The 14,600-nt window shown below is 39.5% G+C and overlaps 1 pseudogene; it reads right to left on the bottom strand.

The window, feature by feature from the left end:
* Window positions 1–5,311: 5,311 nt before the first annotated feature.
* On the bottom strand, window positions 5,312–6,600 carry LOC105992849 (annotated as a pseudogene).
* Window positions 6,601–14,600: the final 8,000 nt, after the last annotated feature.

Here is a 14,600-nt window from a genome sequence, read left to right as displayed (position 1 = left end):
GTTAAGAAGGACTCTAATTTTCTTTTCACTGAAATAAGATTAAATTGACGTGGAAATTGTGACAAGGGTCAATCTTTGACTCAGAAAATGAACATTCAACAAGAGGACATCTGCCTTGATCTAGAACTTCTCAGCCTTAGAACTAAGGAAAGTAAATCTCTCATGTGTTTAAGATTATGGTGTTTTGTTGAAGCATCCTGAGCAAACAGATACTTTTTAAAATTTTATTTATTTATTTTTATTCTTTTTTATTGTGAAAATTCTGTACAGAGGGGTTACAATTACATGGGCAAGATAATGAGTACATTTCTTATCAAGCATTGTAGTGTCCTCCTTTGTTTCCCCTTCCCATCCCTTCCCATCCTCCCCTCTCCCCCCCACCAAAGTTGTAAAGTTCGTTTTCAACATAACAACTTGTACATCTCATTGTTGCAATGGGTCCACCTGTATCCCTATTTAAACAATTTGTTTTTCCCCTTCCCTTCCACAAATTATACCAACATCAAATACAGTGAAAGCAGGGGTTATTTTTGAAACCATATTCTGTATCACAATTCTTAGTCAAGGTTGTGCCCAGAGGGCAGCATCACTGCCCTCTTCCAACAGAATCCCATAGAGAGTCTTTCTACATGAAAACTAAGCTTTTGCCCCAGTACAATCTATGCCTCTCAATACGATGGCAATTCTGCCATAAATTTCATATATAATTATTCACTATCGATTAGATGGGCCAGATACATTTTGTTCAGGAAGTTCTTTTTTGTTGTTTGTAAACATATGGAAACTGAGATAAATGAGTGGATACTCTGCATTACCCTGACAGTGAATTTTACTTGAATTACACCAAAAAAAAATAGCAAAATTTAATGTTATGAGATGTGACATGCAGATTATACTATATCAAATGCAAACTGTATGGGATTCATTTACAATACATGAAGTGGTTAAAATGCTGCTGTCATTTTGAGTTATTTTCAAATATAAATTTTAGCTCCAGATATTACCTTGGAGGAAAAAAGAAATTCTCATTTCAAATTGGTACACATTATCCTTGAACCTAATTTTTCTGCCAAGTAGTGAGCCCTATGCTTTCTTTAACATCATATTATTTATCAAGTTGTTTCTGAGCAAGGTAAAATGATAAAACGTTTGGTGTATAAGAGTTACATGGATTGCAAAATATTGGTCCCACATAAAATGGCATGCTATTTTTATCTTCTTCATTCAGGGAGATAATTTATGAATTTCCTTTCTGAAACCCTCTATACTTTCTTATTTTTAATAGAACTTAGTGAATTTATGGTAAGCTATGGGAGAAACCATCTTAAAAATTCAGCTGTTGAATCAAGTTTTTCACTGTGGATGATGCATTATCATCCTGCAGGGATCAGAAAAGGGAAAAGGATTCCATAACAAAAAATTCAAATCCTAGCTATATGTCATAAATTAGAGATTAAAATTATGAATACTGATTGTTCTCAACCAGGTTAAATGATAAATATCAGTAGAGTAGATGTGAAATTTAATCAGCATTCTTATCTCTCCAGCAGTTCCTATAAAAGGATTTGTCTCTGTATTGTCCTTTACATTTATATTAGGAAATGCCAAATTCTGAAGTGAGGGTTTCCAGGACAATCTGATGTTCCCTACTTATCTCTTGATATATAGTCTCCAGAAGGTAACAGTAAACCCAGAAAAGTTCAAAAATATTTGAGCATAGAAATACCTATTAAGCTGTGGATGATAATAAGGGTGAAGGGGTTATGTGGGCTGAAGAGTATGGATGAGCTCAAGTGTGAAAAGACAAAGTATGAAACATTTTTTCCTTTTGTATATGTACTTTGTTAGTTCCTTGACAAAACTTATAGTTTATTCATGAGAGTACTTATCTGGAAATTGAGTCTATGACAGATAACTGTCAACTTCATTATTGTACCCTCTTTGCATCTTTACAGATTATACCTCTATTGTGGGAATAGAGGTGATGCTAGGACATTTATCTTGTTCTATCCAGTCAGCAAACAGAATCTCAGAATACAAAGTGTTTGCTTGTAGATTATTTTCTTCATCATCTCGTAGTAGTGTAGACTATTTTACATGAGAGCAATATAACATCATTGCTATTATAAAAATCAGTGATAGTGTGACATGAAATTTAAAATAAATCATAGCAATCTATTCTACTTTTTCATTTTATGTTGACTTCCTTTGATTAGAGAATACATAGATATTTGCTTTTGGATGAATATTGTGTGGTATGCACTGCACCTGGGAGAATGAGAGAAATCATTAGTGGTTGCCTTTAAATAACTTGCAGTCCAATTAAAGACTTAAGAAATGACTCTAAGGACTGGGATGTAGCTCAGTGGCAAAACCTTTGCCTAGCAAGTGCACTATCCTATGTTTGAAAAACCAGTACAAAAAATACAATTAAAACACATACAAATATTTAAAATAAAGAAATGATTTTAGTAATATAAAATAAAAACTAAAATAATACCTTAGGAAAAGTATAGAGTCTGTTCCAGAACAATTTAGAATAACATATTGCATCTAATTGAGATAATTAAGGATGAGGCTCAAGTAAGAAGAATGCCTTGAATATATCTATTCTTCTTAAGTCAATTTTCCCATGCTTAGTTTGAATACAGGATTTTTCAGATGATGGTTACTCTCAAGAGGTATGTTTGAGAAGAGAGAAGGTCATTTAACACAGGAACACAATTATACAAGCTGTTCAAGGCGAAGCAAAGGAAAATTATGTGTTACAAAATTTTAATATGTATAATATAATGAACATAATTTAGATCTCATAAGTACAGACCAAGCTAGTCTCTCCCCTACAGCTAGAGAAACAAAATTTTTCATAAATAGAATTCTGAATGTGTCATTATGTGCTTTATTTTTCCTTTTGTATTCTGGCAAAAATTCCCCAAATCTTAACATGCTTCTAATATCCTTTTGATCAGATCATTTTTTCCCTTTCTAACTTCCCACTAAATATTGCTGACTTAAAATTACTCAAGCACAGCTAAATCACCACCTTTCTGTTGCTCCTTACTAGGTTTTCTATAAATCCAGTTATCAATTCTGTTAGCAAATTTCCTATGGAATGCTCAGTATAGTTTGTAAGAATTAAATTATCCAACCAATAATAACTATCATTTACTCAGTAATTTTTATTGACCAGGTGCTTTAATAATTTTAATGCATGTTGCCGGGCGCTGGTGGCTCACGCCTGTAATCCTAGCTACTCAGGAGGTTGAGATCTGAGGATTGCGGTTCAAAGCCAGCCTGGGCAGGAGAGACCCTGAGACTCTTATCTCCAATAAACCACCAGAAAATCAGAAGTGGCGCTGTAGCTCAAGTGGTAGAGGGCTCGCCTTGAGCTGAAGAGCTGAGGGACAGCGCCCAGGCCCAGAGTTCAAGCCCCACGACCCACAAAAAATAATAATAATTTTAATACATGTTTACTGAGTAGATGGTGTGAACAAACAAGTATATCAATTAATGAAATTAACAAACACATTATCAATTAGCAAGACAGATGTCATCAAGTTTTAACTTCATAATTCTTTTGAAATTATTATTATTATTATTAATAATAATTGCTATTTTAATTCTCAACTTAAAATAACATCAACTGCTGGAATTTCTGGCTTGTCTCTCAAATAGATGACAACAGTCAGAAAATTCAATGGTCCATTAATCATCATTGGGTATTACTAGGGAAAATAGAGTAGCAGACACATATTTTGTGTATTAAAAGACCATCACGTCCCTATTTACTTAGGCATATATTTGTTTATGGTATGTATACAAGTGTATGCTATACATATGTATATAATTTGTATCATTTTACATATGAGAGAAATATATTATCACTCCATATATATATATATATATATATATATATATATATATATCCATACGGCACATATAAACATTAGAAGGATTTACTGTTACATTTAGGTTATGAGAGTAGAAACAAAGACCCAGGTGACTTAAATAATACCTCATAAGTATTCTAGGTGTTGAAATTTGAAAATAGAGTGGGCTTCCCTCCATCACCCTTGTCCTACTAAACACTTTTCAAGAAGTACTTGACTACTATCATACATTTGGGGACATTTTATTTATTTTTCCCTTAGTACTCATACTTTTATTCATGTGATTAGCCAGTCCTAAGTTTTATGGGCTCTGATTCCATTTGTGTTTACCCTTTGTCATAGTAAAGCAAAAACTACTACATCCCAGTTCTACAATTCAGTTTGCTACTCTAAAGCAGAAGACGTGTCCAGGGGGAGGAAGTTTGTGCGCTTTCCCCCTCTAATACAAACAAATGTGCTCAGAATGTGCTTCAAGGGAGGCATTAAAGTCTTAGAAGAAGGAAACTGGGAAAGGAAGGTGGAAATCACTGCAAGACCAATTGTTTTCTTGCGAATCTCCTGCCTCTCTATTCTACCAGAAGAGATGACCCAGGAGAGTAAACCCCCACATTAGTTCTCCCAATGGTCCTAAGACACCAAGTACTGCACATAAACCAACACCCAGCACCCGACAGAAACAAACATTGCAGGACTATTTCCCTCCTCCCTCAGGATGATCCACGCATCTCTCCCTGTCCTGCTGATGTGCTCTGGCTTTTAGTTCACTTTGACAGAAGTCAGAGACAACTAACAGACAGGAGAATTGGGAGGGATTTCTGTCTCTTGTCATGCTCTGTACGAACAGAACAACCTGTTCTCAAAATGAGCCAGCTTGGGGTCTGGCAGGCACATTTCAATTGATGGCTCCCAGAGTATGAACTCCTTTCCATTTTTACATTGTAAGACATGAGATTCAAAAATCTCTTGATGGTGTTTCTGAGAGAGAGAGAGAGAGACAGAGAGAGACACAGAGAGAGAGACATAGAGAGAGAGACACAGAGAGAGAGAGGGGGGGCAAAGTAGCCAGAGAGAAAAGGGAAGCTTGTCCTGTATGTGGGGTTCTAGAATCCCTTTGAGAGGAAGAGGCTAGTCACTACCTAGAGAATGGTTACCAGGGCAACTTCTTCTTCCTAAGTCAGAGCGATGTAAATCAGCTGACAACAGAACGAATGTTGGCTGTCTGGGTCAGGTTCTAAGGGAACTGCCTCTTCCAGGTGTTTTGCAGACGCTGAGTCCTCAGGCAGGGGATTAAACGCAGCCCAGAGCCCATCTTGCAATCCCAGCCCGGTCCTAACTGACCTGGATTGGTCCTGGGTCCATAGTGACGACTAGCATGATGGTGAAGCCTGTGAGCAGGCCCAGGCACTGGATGGCAAAGGGGATCAGGACGATGCCCTTCGTTTCATCCTCCTGCCAGTACAGAAGAGGCTGCCCGCCGGGATGCCAAAGCCAGACCCATGTAGCAGCAGCAGGCAAAGAGGAAATTGAAGAAGAGATGCTCATGTCAGCCCTGAGCAGGATGACATAGTCTCCCAGCTTGTGTAGAGTGGCCACTGAGGGGCTGAAGTCTTGAAACACGGACATGGTGAAGGAGGTGCCGATGGCCAGACTAGCAATAAAACTGTAGCCTCCGTCTCTGAGGGTGATCATCCAGGCTAGAGTATCAATATCATAATAGAGAACACCGTTCAGCCAGTAGCAGGCGCTTAGTGATGCCTTGCAGGTCCTGTACGCAGAGGGAGCCTAGAATGACCTTCTCATCTAGGCCAGGGCCCTTGCCATCCCGCCCTCCATCGCAGGGCTGAGGGATCATGTGGGCCACATCCTCATTCTGCAGCTTTTCGGTCATACCCTCTTCCCGGTGCTTCTTGAAAGGAAGCATTTCAGAGGTATGTCCGTGACGCTATTCATTTTTTGGCATAACGAGTTCTTCAAAATCTTCTCTGTGGAAAAGAAGAGGTAGAAGTCCCCAAATACCATCATGGACCTGGAGGCATAATAATCTTCCAGTGGGTTGAAACCAAAAGCCTCTGGGATGAGCTGGAAGAGCGCGCGTTAGAGAACAGCATTCCAATGGACAGGGCGATGAAATGAATAAGTATGCACACGGCTGAAAATCACTTTCTCCATGCCTGGCAGAACGAGAACTCGTAGAAGAGAGGCCAGGTTAATCCGTGAAACACTGAGGAAACCAAAGTCCCATACTTCAATGGTACTCTGTTTACCCTCTTTGGTCTGCTCATTCTCATTCTCTTGGTTCTCAGAGGCACAGGCCCGGGGAATCCAGTTAGTGGAGAATGGTGGCACAGAACTCCTAGAACTCACTCTGCCCGATCTGGGACAGTTGGTTGAAATTATGACCAGCAAAGAGATCTCTAAAACTAGTGCACAATGACAAGTTCTTATGTCCCTACCCAGGCTGGGTGACATTCTCCTGGCCTACTCCCACATCCAGGTGGTTGAGCAGGGCCTTCAACTGTGGCAAGGTGACACTGTCACTTTCACCATAACACTACATGAGGTCTTTGAGGAAAGATGCAGTGCTGACTAAGGGAACTGTCTCAGAAGAGGCCTGAGCATGGAGAGCAGGTCGCTGTAGGCTCAGCAAGGCCAGCACAAAATAGCCAGGAAGGGCTGGGCATACATGCTTCATGGTGACCAGATGCACCATGGCTGTTACCATTAGATAGACACTGCTTGAATTTCCACACTGCTGCTTACAAAACGAAAAAATAGCACTGGGCAAGTTGTTCAGTCTTTTCCACTTCACTTTGTTTCCTCCATTACAAAGGTGCAGCAATGGCACTGGTTTCTCATGAAGATTGAGTGGCTTAAGCCAAGGCCAAGCTTTCACTGAGTACCTGAACTAATGCCCTCAGAATCTGTTCTTAAGAGCCAGGCATGGGGGTGCACATCAGTCATCTCAACACCTGGAGGTTGATGCAGGAGGAGCTCAAATTTAAGACTAGCCTGGACTACACAGTGAAACCTCGGGTGTGTATGCATGCTTGCATACATGGGAATGTGTGTATGTATACACTGAGATAAACAAACAAATGAATAAATAAATAAATTCTGCTGTCATTATGTAACAAAGGTTCCCCAGCTCTGGCTCTCAGCCCAAACATAAAACTGTTGATGAACTTGCTAGAAAAAACGCTGGCTAATTTTACTTTTTTTTTTTTGGTGCCAGTGTTGGGTCTTGAACTCTAGGTCTGGGCACTATCCTGAGCTTCTTTTTGCTACCACTTCAGCCACAGCTCCACTTCCACCTTTTTTGGTGGTTAATTGGAGATAAGAGTCTCATGGGCTTTACTACCCTGGCTGGCTTCAAAACATGATCCTCAGGTCTCAGCCTCCTGAGTAGCTTGGGTTACAGGTATAAGACACCAGCATTTGGGTAACTTTATTTTACCTTAAGCTATTACAGTGCTGTAGCACACATATCACATAGGTATTCTAACATAATATAACCATGGACAGTGGGTACTGGTAGGTCATGCCTGTATTCCTAGGTACTGAAGAGGCTGAGATCTGAAGATGAGCATTTCTTATCCCTAATTGCCAAAAAAACTAGAAGTAAAGCTGTGGCTCAAGTGGTAAACTACCAGTCTGGGTCAAAGTGTTAAAGGATTGTGATCAGTCCCTGAGTAAGAAAAAATCATGGTCATGAAGGTTGCACACAGGTGGCATACACAGAATCTGGGATCATAAAATGTCACTTCTCAGTGGAATACACTTTAATAACACTTGGATGTCCTGGGGACCTTCAAAAATGATAGTTTGCAAAAGTCATAATCAGAGACTCAAAAGTCTGAAATTTAATCAGAAGCTAAAAATGAGGGTAAGTTGTGAGTATCTTAGGCAAAAAAGACTAAAAACCGGGTGCTAGTAGCTTACACCTCTGATCTTAGCTACTTACAAGGCAGAGATCTGAGGATTGTGGTTGGGTGTAAAGTCTGTGAGACTCAATGTCCTATTAACCAACAAAAAATGCTGACTGGAAGCTGAGCTCATCCTAGTACTGGAACAAAAAGAAAGAAAGAAAGAAAGAAAGAAAGGAAAATAGAAAAAGAAAAAGTAAGAGAGAGAAGACTAAAAGTCCCTATTCAAAGAAATCAGTTCTCCACCCAGCGAGCTTAGCTGGCAAACTAAGGGCAGGACACAGGTTCAGGAAAGCAGAGCTAAAGGGATGATGGGCAATGCCTAGTATCTGCCAAGGACAGATTGTGCCAAACAGTTGGCACTCATTGTTCACCCTTAACAGAAATTCAGGACCTGATTGCTACTCCAAGAATAGGGAGCCAGACACCAGTGGCTCACTCCTGTAATCCTAGCTACTCAGGAGACTGAGATCTGAGGATCATGGTTCAAAGCCAACCTGAGCGGGAAAGTCCGTGAGACTCTTATTTCCAAATAACCACCAGAAAGCTGGAAGTGGTGCTGTGGCTCAAGTGGTAGAGTACTAGCCTTGAGCTGAAGAGTGCAGGGACAGCTCGCAGGCCCAGAATTCATGCCCCACGACCAACGAAAAAGTAATAGGGAAACTTGGTTTCAGAGATTAGGAAATGCCTTCCACAGCCAGCAAAGCCAGAAATGGAATTCTTCAGGAACTGAAGCCAGGTTTGAATGATACTGGAGTTAATGTGTCTTTAACCAGTTGGGCACATGGCACGAAGGAGGCATAAATACATTTCCTGAGCACCATGGAGAACCACAAAGCACAGCATGCCTCTGAGCAGCTCTTTGCCAGTCTCAGGTGGCACCCTAGATCCAGGCTTGGCTGCCCTGTAGAGCTAGAAAGGGGAACACACAGAGATGCCTCAGATAGCAGGTTGTATTATAGGGTTCCTGCTGCAGAATCAAGAACAGAGTATTATTCCCACTTCAAAGACAGGTCTCAATTTATCAGTGGCACCTCAGGACACGATGAGAGAGCAAACAAAACTGCTTCAAGTGGAGCCGCCCCACGGTGACTGTAGCAGTTCACAGCTGGACAGGCATGCAGGGAGGAGGTTGGCATTTATAAATTGTTTATTCGCAGTGAGGCCCCATCTCCTATCTGACCTGCTAAGGTGGCCTGGATGGAGTGCTAGAGAAGCTTCTCGTAGATAACCTTTCCTCCCTCTCTCACTGTGCTAGCATGGCTGCTCATTCCTCCAGGAACAGACTGCTATGGGCTGTGCTCACACTCCCAGGATCGGACCAGGGCTCCATAATCCACTCTAGCACCCACAGGGTACACAGAGTCAGCAGGCAGAGCCCCTCCACATGGACTTCACTGGAGAGCTAAACTTCCACACTGCAAAGGCTCAGGGACAGCAAGAAGCCTAGGGCAGTGCTGGAGCTGCTGAGGACACACTGCAAACCCAAGCAGACCTGATCTTTTGGCAGACATGAGAGGGGTGTTGTGTGCTCCCATGGAGATATTTTCCCTCCTTTAACTGTGAGGTGTTCTTAACAAGCTGGACGTTTATGAAAGGTTCTTTGGAGAGAAGAAAGCAAGAAAGAAACCACACACAGCTCTTGTCACAGCTAGAAGGGTAGGTCTGGCCAGTGAGCTTTGCCCACAGCAGCAGAAAGCCTGCCTGCTGCTGTAGGTGTGGCCACTCCAATGATCCCAGGGACTGAGCTAAATGCCCTCAAGGGTAGAGCACACTCTACACACACCCGGAGGGCCAACAGACAAAGGGCCTAGCGTGGCATTGGCTCAGCCCCGGGTTGCTGGAGAGAAGGTGAGGTCTATGCTGTGCTCCTTTGAGCCATTTTATTTTTTTATCAAAAGTAGTACCCCTCTAGATGGTCTTTCCTGCAAACAGGCTTTCCGGAAGAACCTGTTTCACATTTCAACTTTCATTTTAGATGAACAATAGCTTTGAATGTAAGTATCTTCCAAATCTTGTACAAAGCATACAATAAAATGTTCCTTACACAATCTTTTAATTTAATGGACTGACCATCCTATGCTTTAATATGCTCTGCAGAGCACATGGGCAGCAAAGATGGCGCTGAGATGGAGTTGAGTGGGCAGAGCCCAATTACCTTATGTTCAGTACATAACCAGTCCGTGGAAGCTTAGATGCATGATAGGGTGTGACCTTGACAGTGATTGGTTCCTCTTCCTCCCCTGCCAGGACAACAGCTCTTTTTTGCTTTAAAAAGGGCTTGCTCTCTGTTAATAAATGAGTTTCTTCCTGCTTGACTTGACTCCCCCGCTGTGTCTGATTGTCTCCTGTCTGAGGCGCACTTACCTTTCTTCCGACAGTACAATGCTTGAGCTGGAAAGCTTACTAAACAAAACCACTCTCTGAACTTTCTATAGTCCCCAGTGAAGATAGACATTCCCCTTGCATATGTCATCATCTGTCTCTTGGCATGTTGTTTCCTATCTTACTCTGATGTGTGTACCTATTTTTCTCTTTTTTCTATTCTGCTACACCATATAAGTGAGTCTATTACTTTCTTTTTAAAGATTTTTTTTAATTATAAAAATAGTGTACAGAAGGTGACAGTTACATGAGTAAGGTAATGAGTACATTTCCTCTCGAGCATTGTTAACCTCCTACCATCCCTACCTTCCCCACCTTCCCATCTCTCCCCTCCCCCCCAAGTTGTAACTTTTTCTACATAGTGTCTTGTACATCTCATTGTTACAATGGGTCATCCTGTATCCTTGTTTCAGCATTCTGTTATTTCCCTTCCCCTCCCCAAATTAGAAAAATGTATATGCAAGATTTTACACAATATAGAAGTTGTTTTCTTTTCATTTGAGTTCACTCTAATATCACAAATGTGAATGACTGCTCATTCTCCTATTCCTATATCCCCCCTCTCTCTTTCACCTCTCTAGTTCACTTTACCCCTTCATCTTTTAACAATCAATACAAGTATTGAATTTCTCACTTTAATTACATTCCTATCTAGAAAACACGCTTCTCAATTTCCTTTTCTTTTCTACTTCAGCTCTAAGTCTTCTGGTACTTAGGTAGCTGGTGCTCAGTGAAGATTAACTTGCCAAATTTTATATGTATGCTCGCAATGTTCTTTGTAGAATTGTTTAGGCAATGCATTTCTCTTATAGAAGAAGGCATCCAGCTGACCACTCAGGGTAGGAATTATTTAGAACTTCTGTTGAAAAATAGAAGAGTTGTAAATATTAACTTCTAGGGCCTGATTAATCCTGAGGCCAAGAGTATATACTGTGTATGGACTTAGAGTTACAAGGGTAATCAGAGATGCCCTCAAGCCATCCTTTCTCAGATTCACATAAAACAACACTATTGAGACTCATAAAGTAAAAGTAACTTACATGAAGAATGAGAAGACCCTGGATAATATACAGTCACACAACAGTGTCATTGGGAAAAACACTCTGGTGAAATTACTGAATCAGAACACCAGTACTTAATAGCTGCTTGATACTTGAGAAGTCATTCATCCTTCTGGCATTTTAACCTATTTGTCTTTGAAATGGAGATAATAACATTGAGCCATCTACTGCACAGAATTGTTCTAAAGAGCAAATAAAATTATGTAGGTGACAGCACTCTACAAACTGTCAAGCGTTGTGAACACAAGGAAGTATATATAATTTATAGTCACTCCTACTGCAACCCAGATTGTAGCTGGTAATTTTGGGGGTGGCTGTTTGCCACTGTGTTAATGCAGAGCCAGTGACCCAGCTCTTTGTTGCAGCCCTGTCTTCCAGATGTGGGTTATTGTAAACAAATGATTTAACCCAGCTGCTCTGATCATCTGTAGTCATTAAAAAGATAACAGGTTTTCTTTTCCTTACTAATAATAATGTATTAGCGTTAGCCTGCTGACCAAATTCCAGTCTCAATAATTGTCTTCCTCAGTACTATACCTTAATGAGGTTCAAAAGGTTAATTAGTTGTGTGCAAAATAATAAAGTATTTAATGGAGGTAATCTAGAAAGACAATATCTAAATCTAGACCTCTGGTGAATGACTAGACAGCTTACATAAAGATCAAAAAAGTGACAATTTGACAATTTCTATTAATATTCTTGTAAATTAACAAAAGGCAATTCAGAATAAACCAAGCCTTCTTTAACTAGAGATGCTTTCATTGTGGGCAACAATGTATAGAAAACTATCATTGCTCCTAGTTTCTTCACAAGAATGAGGTATGTATTGCTCGGTGTTCATAAAATGGAAAAAAGAGAGCAGGTATGTTTTCAGAAATGATTAGCTGTTATGTACCTCCAATCTTGTGAGAACATTTAGCAAATTGAAGCTTGTAATACTCAATATCACTAATCGATCATTTAGTCACATTTAGGTGATTACTAATTAGTCACAGCAGATAAGCAGGTTCAAGTACAAAGAGTAGACCCTTTTGATTAGTTACAAAGGGGAAACCAAAACAGAAGGAAGTCTGTGAATACATGGTCCAAACTCAGAGTGATTAATCAGGCAACAGGAACAAATCCTTTAACATAAAATTATTAGTCTTTAAGTCAAACTCACCATAGACCCAATGTTTAAATAGAATTTTACCTTTCTCTGTGCAGAAACAAAATATCCTATGTGTAGTTAGTCCGGGTCAGCAAGTCAAAGACAAATGTTTTCTTTCATATATGGTAGTTAGATCTAAATTATAAATCTATATGTAAACACATACAGATTCATATGCATATACATACAAGCATGTTAACTATAGTATTTGCATGGGAGGTTCGTTCCAATGGTATATGAATTGGTGTTAATAAAATGGAAAAATAAGAGTAGGTATTTTTTAACTCCCGGTTTAACAAAATGAATACCAGGAAGCTGGAACTTAAGGTGTTGGTGTGAGGTGAAGAAGACCCTGGGGGTGGATGTAGATGAATGGAGAGAGGAAGGGTGGTAAACTAACATTAGTTTGATTTATTTAGCCAAAGCACATTAGACATATTGTAAACATCAAAATGAATCTTATTTGTGAAGCGAACTGATGAAAATTAGAAAAAAAATATTTTCACCAAGTTTTTTACAATTAGAAATATAGGTTATGGAAAACAAAGAGAAAGTGAGCTACTTTGCTTTCTCATTATTTAGTGGTAACAAGTAGACAACAAAGATTGCATAATTGTCTCTGTTAGGAAGGAGGAAATGGGCAGAGTCATTATTAAGAAGAATTGGAATATAGGGATGAACAGTACAAATGGCACCATACAGAAAACGTGGTAGCAATTTTGATAATAAGTTCATAAGGGTAGATTTCAAGACTGAAGCAGGAAGACTGGTATTCAAATTACTGAATTCTCAAATAGTTCCTCTAGTGACAGTTCTGACCTTTCACACTCAAGATTGGGTGTAGGCACCATTGTTGCAGGAGCAGTTTCTTGTCAATATTAATGATGTCCTGATATTTGTTGTCATTCATTCAAGCCCCATTAGATTAGCTCTCTAACTTCCAATGCTTTTTTGGGTTGGGTAGTGCTTCTGGTAGCTAATGCAGCAAGATTGAAAGTTATAGTCATAGTCTGAACAGAAAATGCCAGTCTGTATTTACCTCAGCCACTGTGTTTATGCTATTCGCTCCATGGAAATGAACTCTCTTTGTTCTCATTCTTACAAAACTACCCATCTTTCAAAACCAAATCAAATATTGTCTCTGGGCTCACTACTGGAGTGAGTATATTACATTTGAGAGGTGTATTGCTATTTAGCTTATTTTATCTCCTTTCTGCCCTAGCCTGAACTCTTTGAGGAAAGAGACTGATGCTTGCTCAAATTATTTTTTCCATGCAAATGATGTGAATTTTGAGTCTCTTCCTCTCTAACTCCTCTAACCTGAACCATATTTAGAAAGTACCTAAAGCATCACAAGGGTCATATCTTCTTGGTTGAATGTTGTATTCTGAAATCTTAACATGTGCAATGCAAATACTAGCAGGGCAATAAATATTTGTCAAAAATGTTTGTGGTATGAATTAAGCAACAAAAACACTTTAAAGATAAGGGGCAATGCAGTTGGGTTAGCAATGTATAAAGGTAGAACGATATATCCAAAGAGAGATTTTTTAAGTCCCATAGTGTTTCCTGTCAGACTGCAACATAAAGGGAGATAGAGTTTTATGGATACAATTCAGAATGCAAGAACCAGAATGAAGCTAATTTGCAAAGTTAAATGTTTCTGTCCAGCACTGACAATGGAAAAGCAGACAAGGACTAGTTACAGAGTGATTTCACACAGTAAACCTGTATCCCTGGAAAGCAGTATCTGAAAAGTATTAGACTGTATTCCTAGAACTTATCTTTAAATGAATAAAATATAACTTGTATTTCCACATTTATTCTGCAAAACTGGTGTAAAGAAAATCATTGCACAGATATTGGTACTTACTAGAGAGAAGACAAAGGAGTATCTCTCATGCAATGTCTCCAGAATAATATGTCAACAACATTTATTGGAAAACTATTATGTGAGAATCCTTTGCTACCAGTCTTATTTACTTTAGGTCACTGGTTTTCCCTGACTCAAAATTTAAGCTGTCCCAATGATTAAGCTGGATTTGAGCAGGACATACATTGTAGTTTGAATTTATGTCGAAGAATAAGAATGAGAAGTGAGAGGCAGATTGCAGTCAATAATTTACTTGATTAATTTGAAAGTCTTGGTTTTCAGTCAGCATTTTTCATGAGGACTATAATCATGTATGTC

This window comes from Dipodomys ordii, unplaced genomic scaffold (assembly GCF_000151885.1).
Source record: "Dipodomys ordii isolate 6190 unplaced genomic scaffold, Dord_2.0 Scaffold89, whole genome shotgun sequence".
NCBI classification, from domain to species: Eukaryota; Metazoa; Chordata; class Mammalia; order Rodentia; family Heteromyidae; genus Dipodomys; species Dipodomys ordii.
Note: the sequence above shows the minus strand (reverse complement) of the source record. Positions and strands in the feature narration are given on the sequence as shown.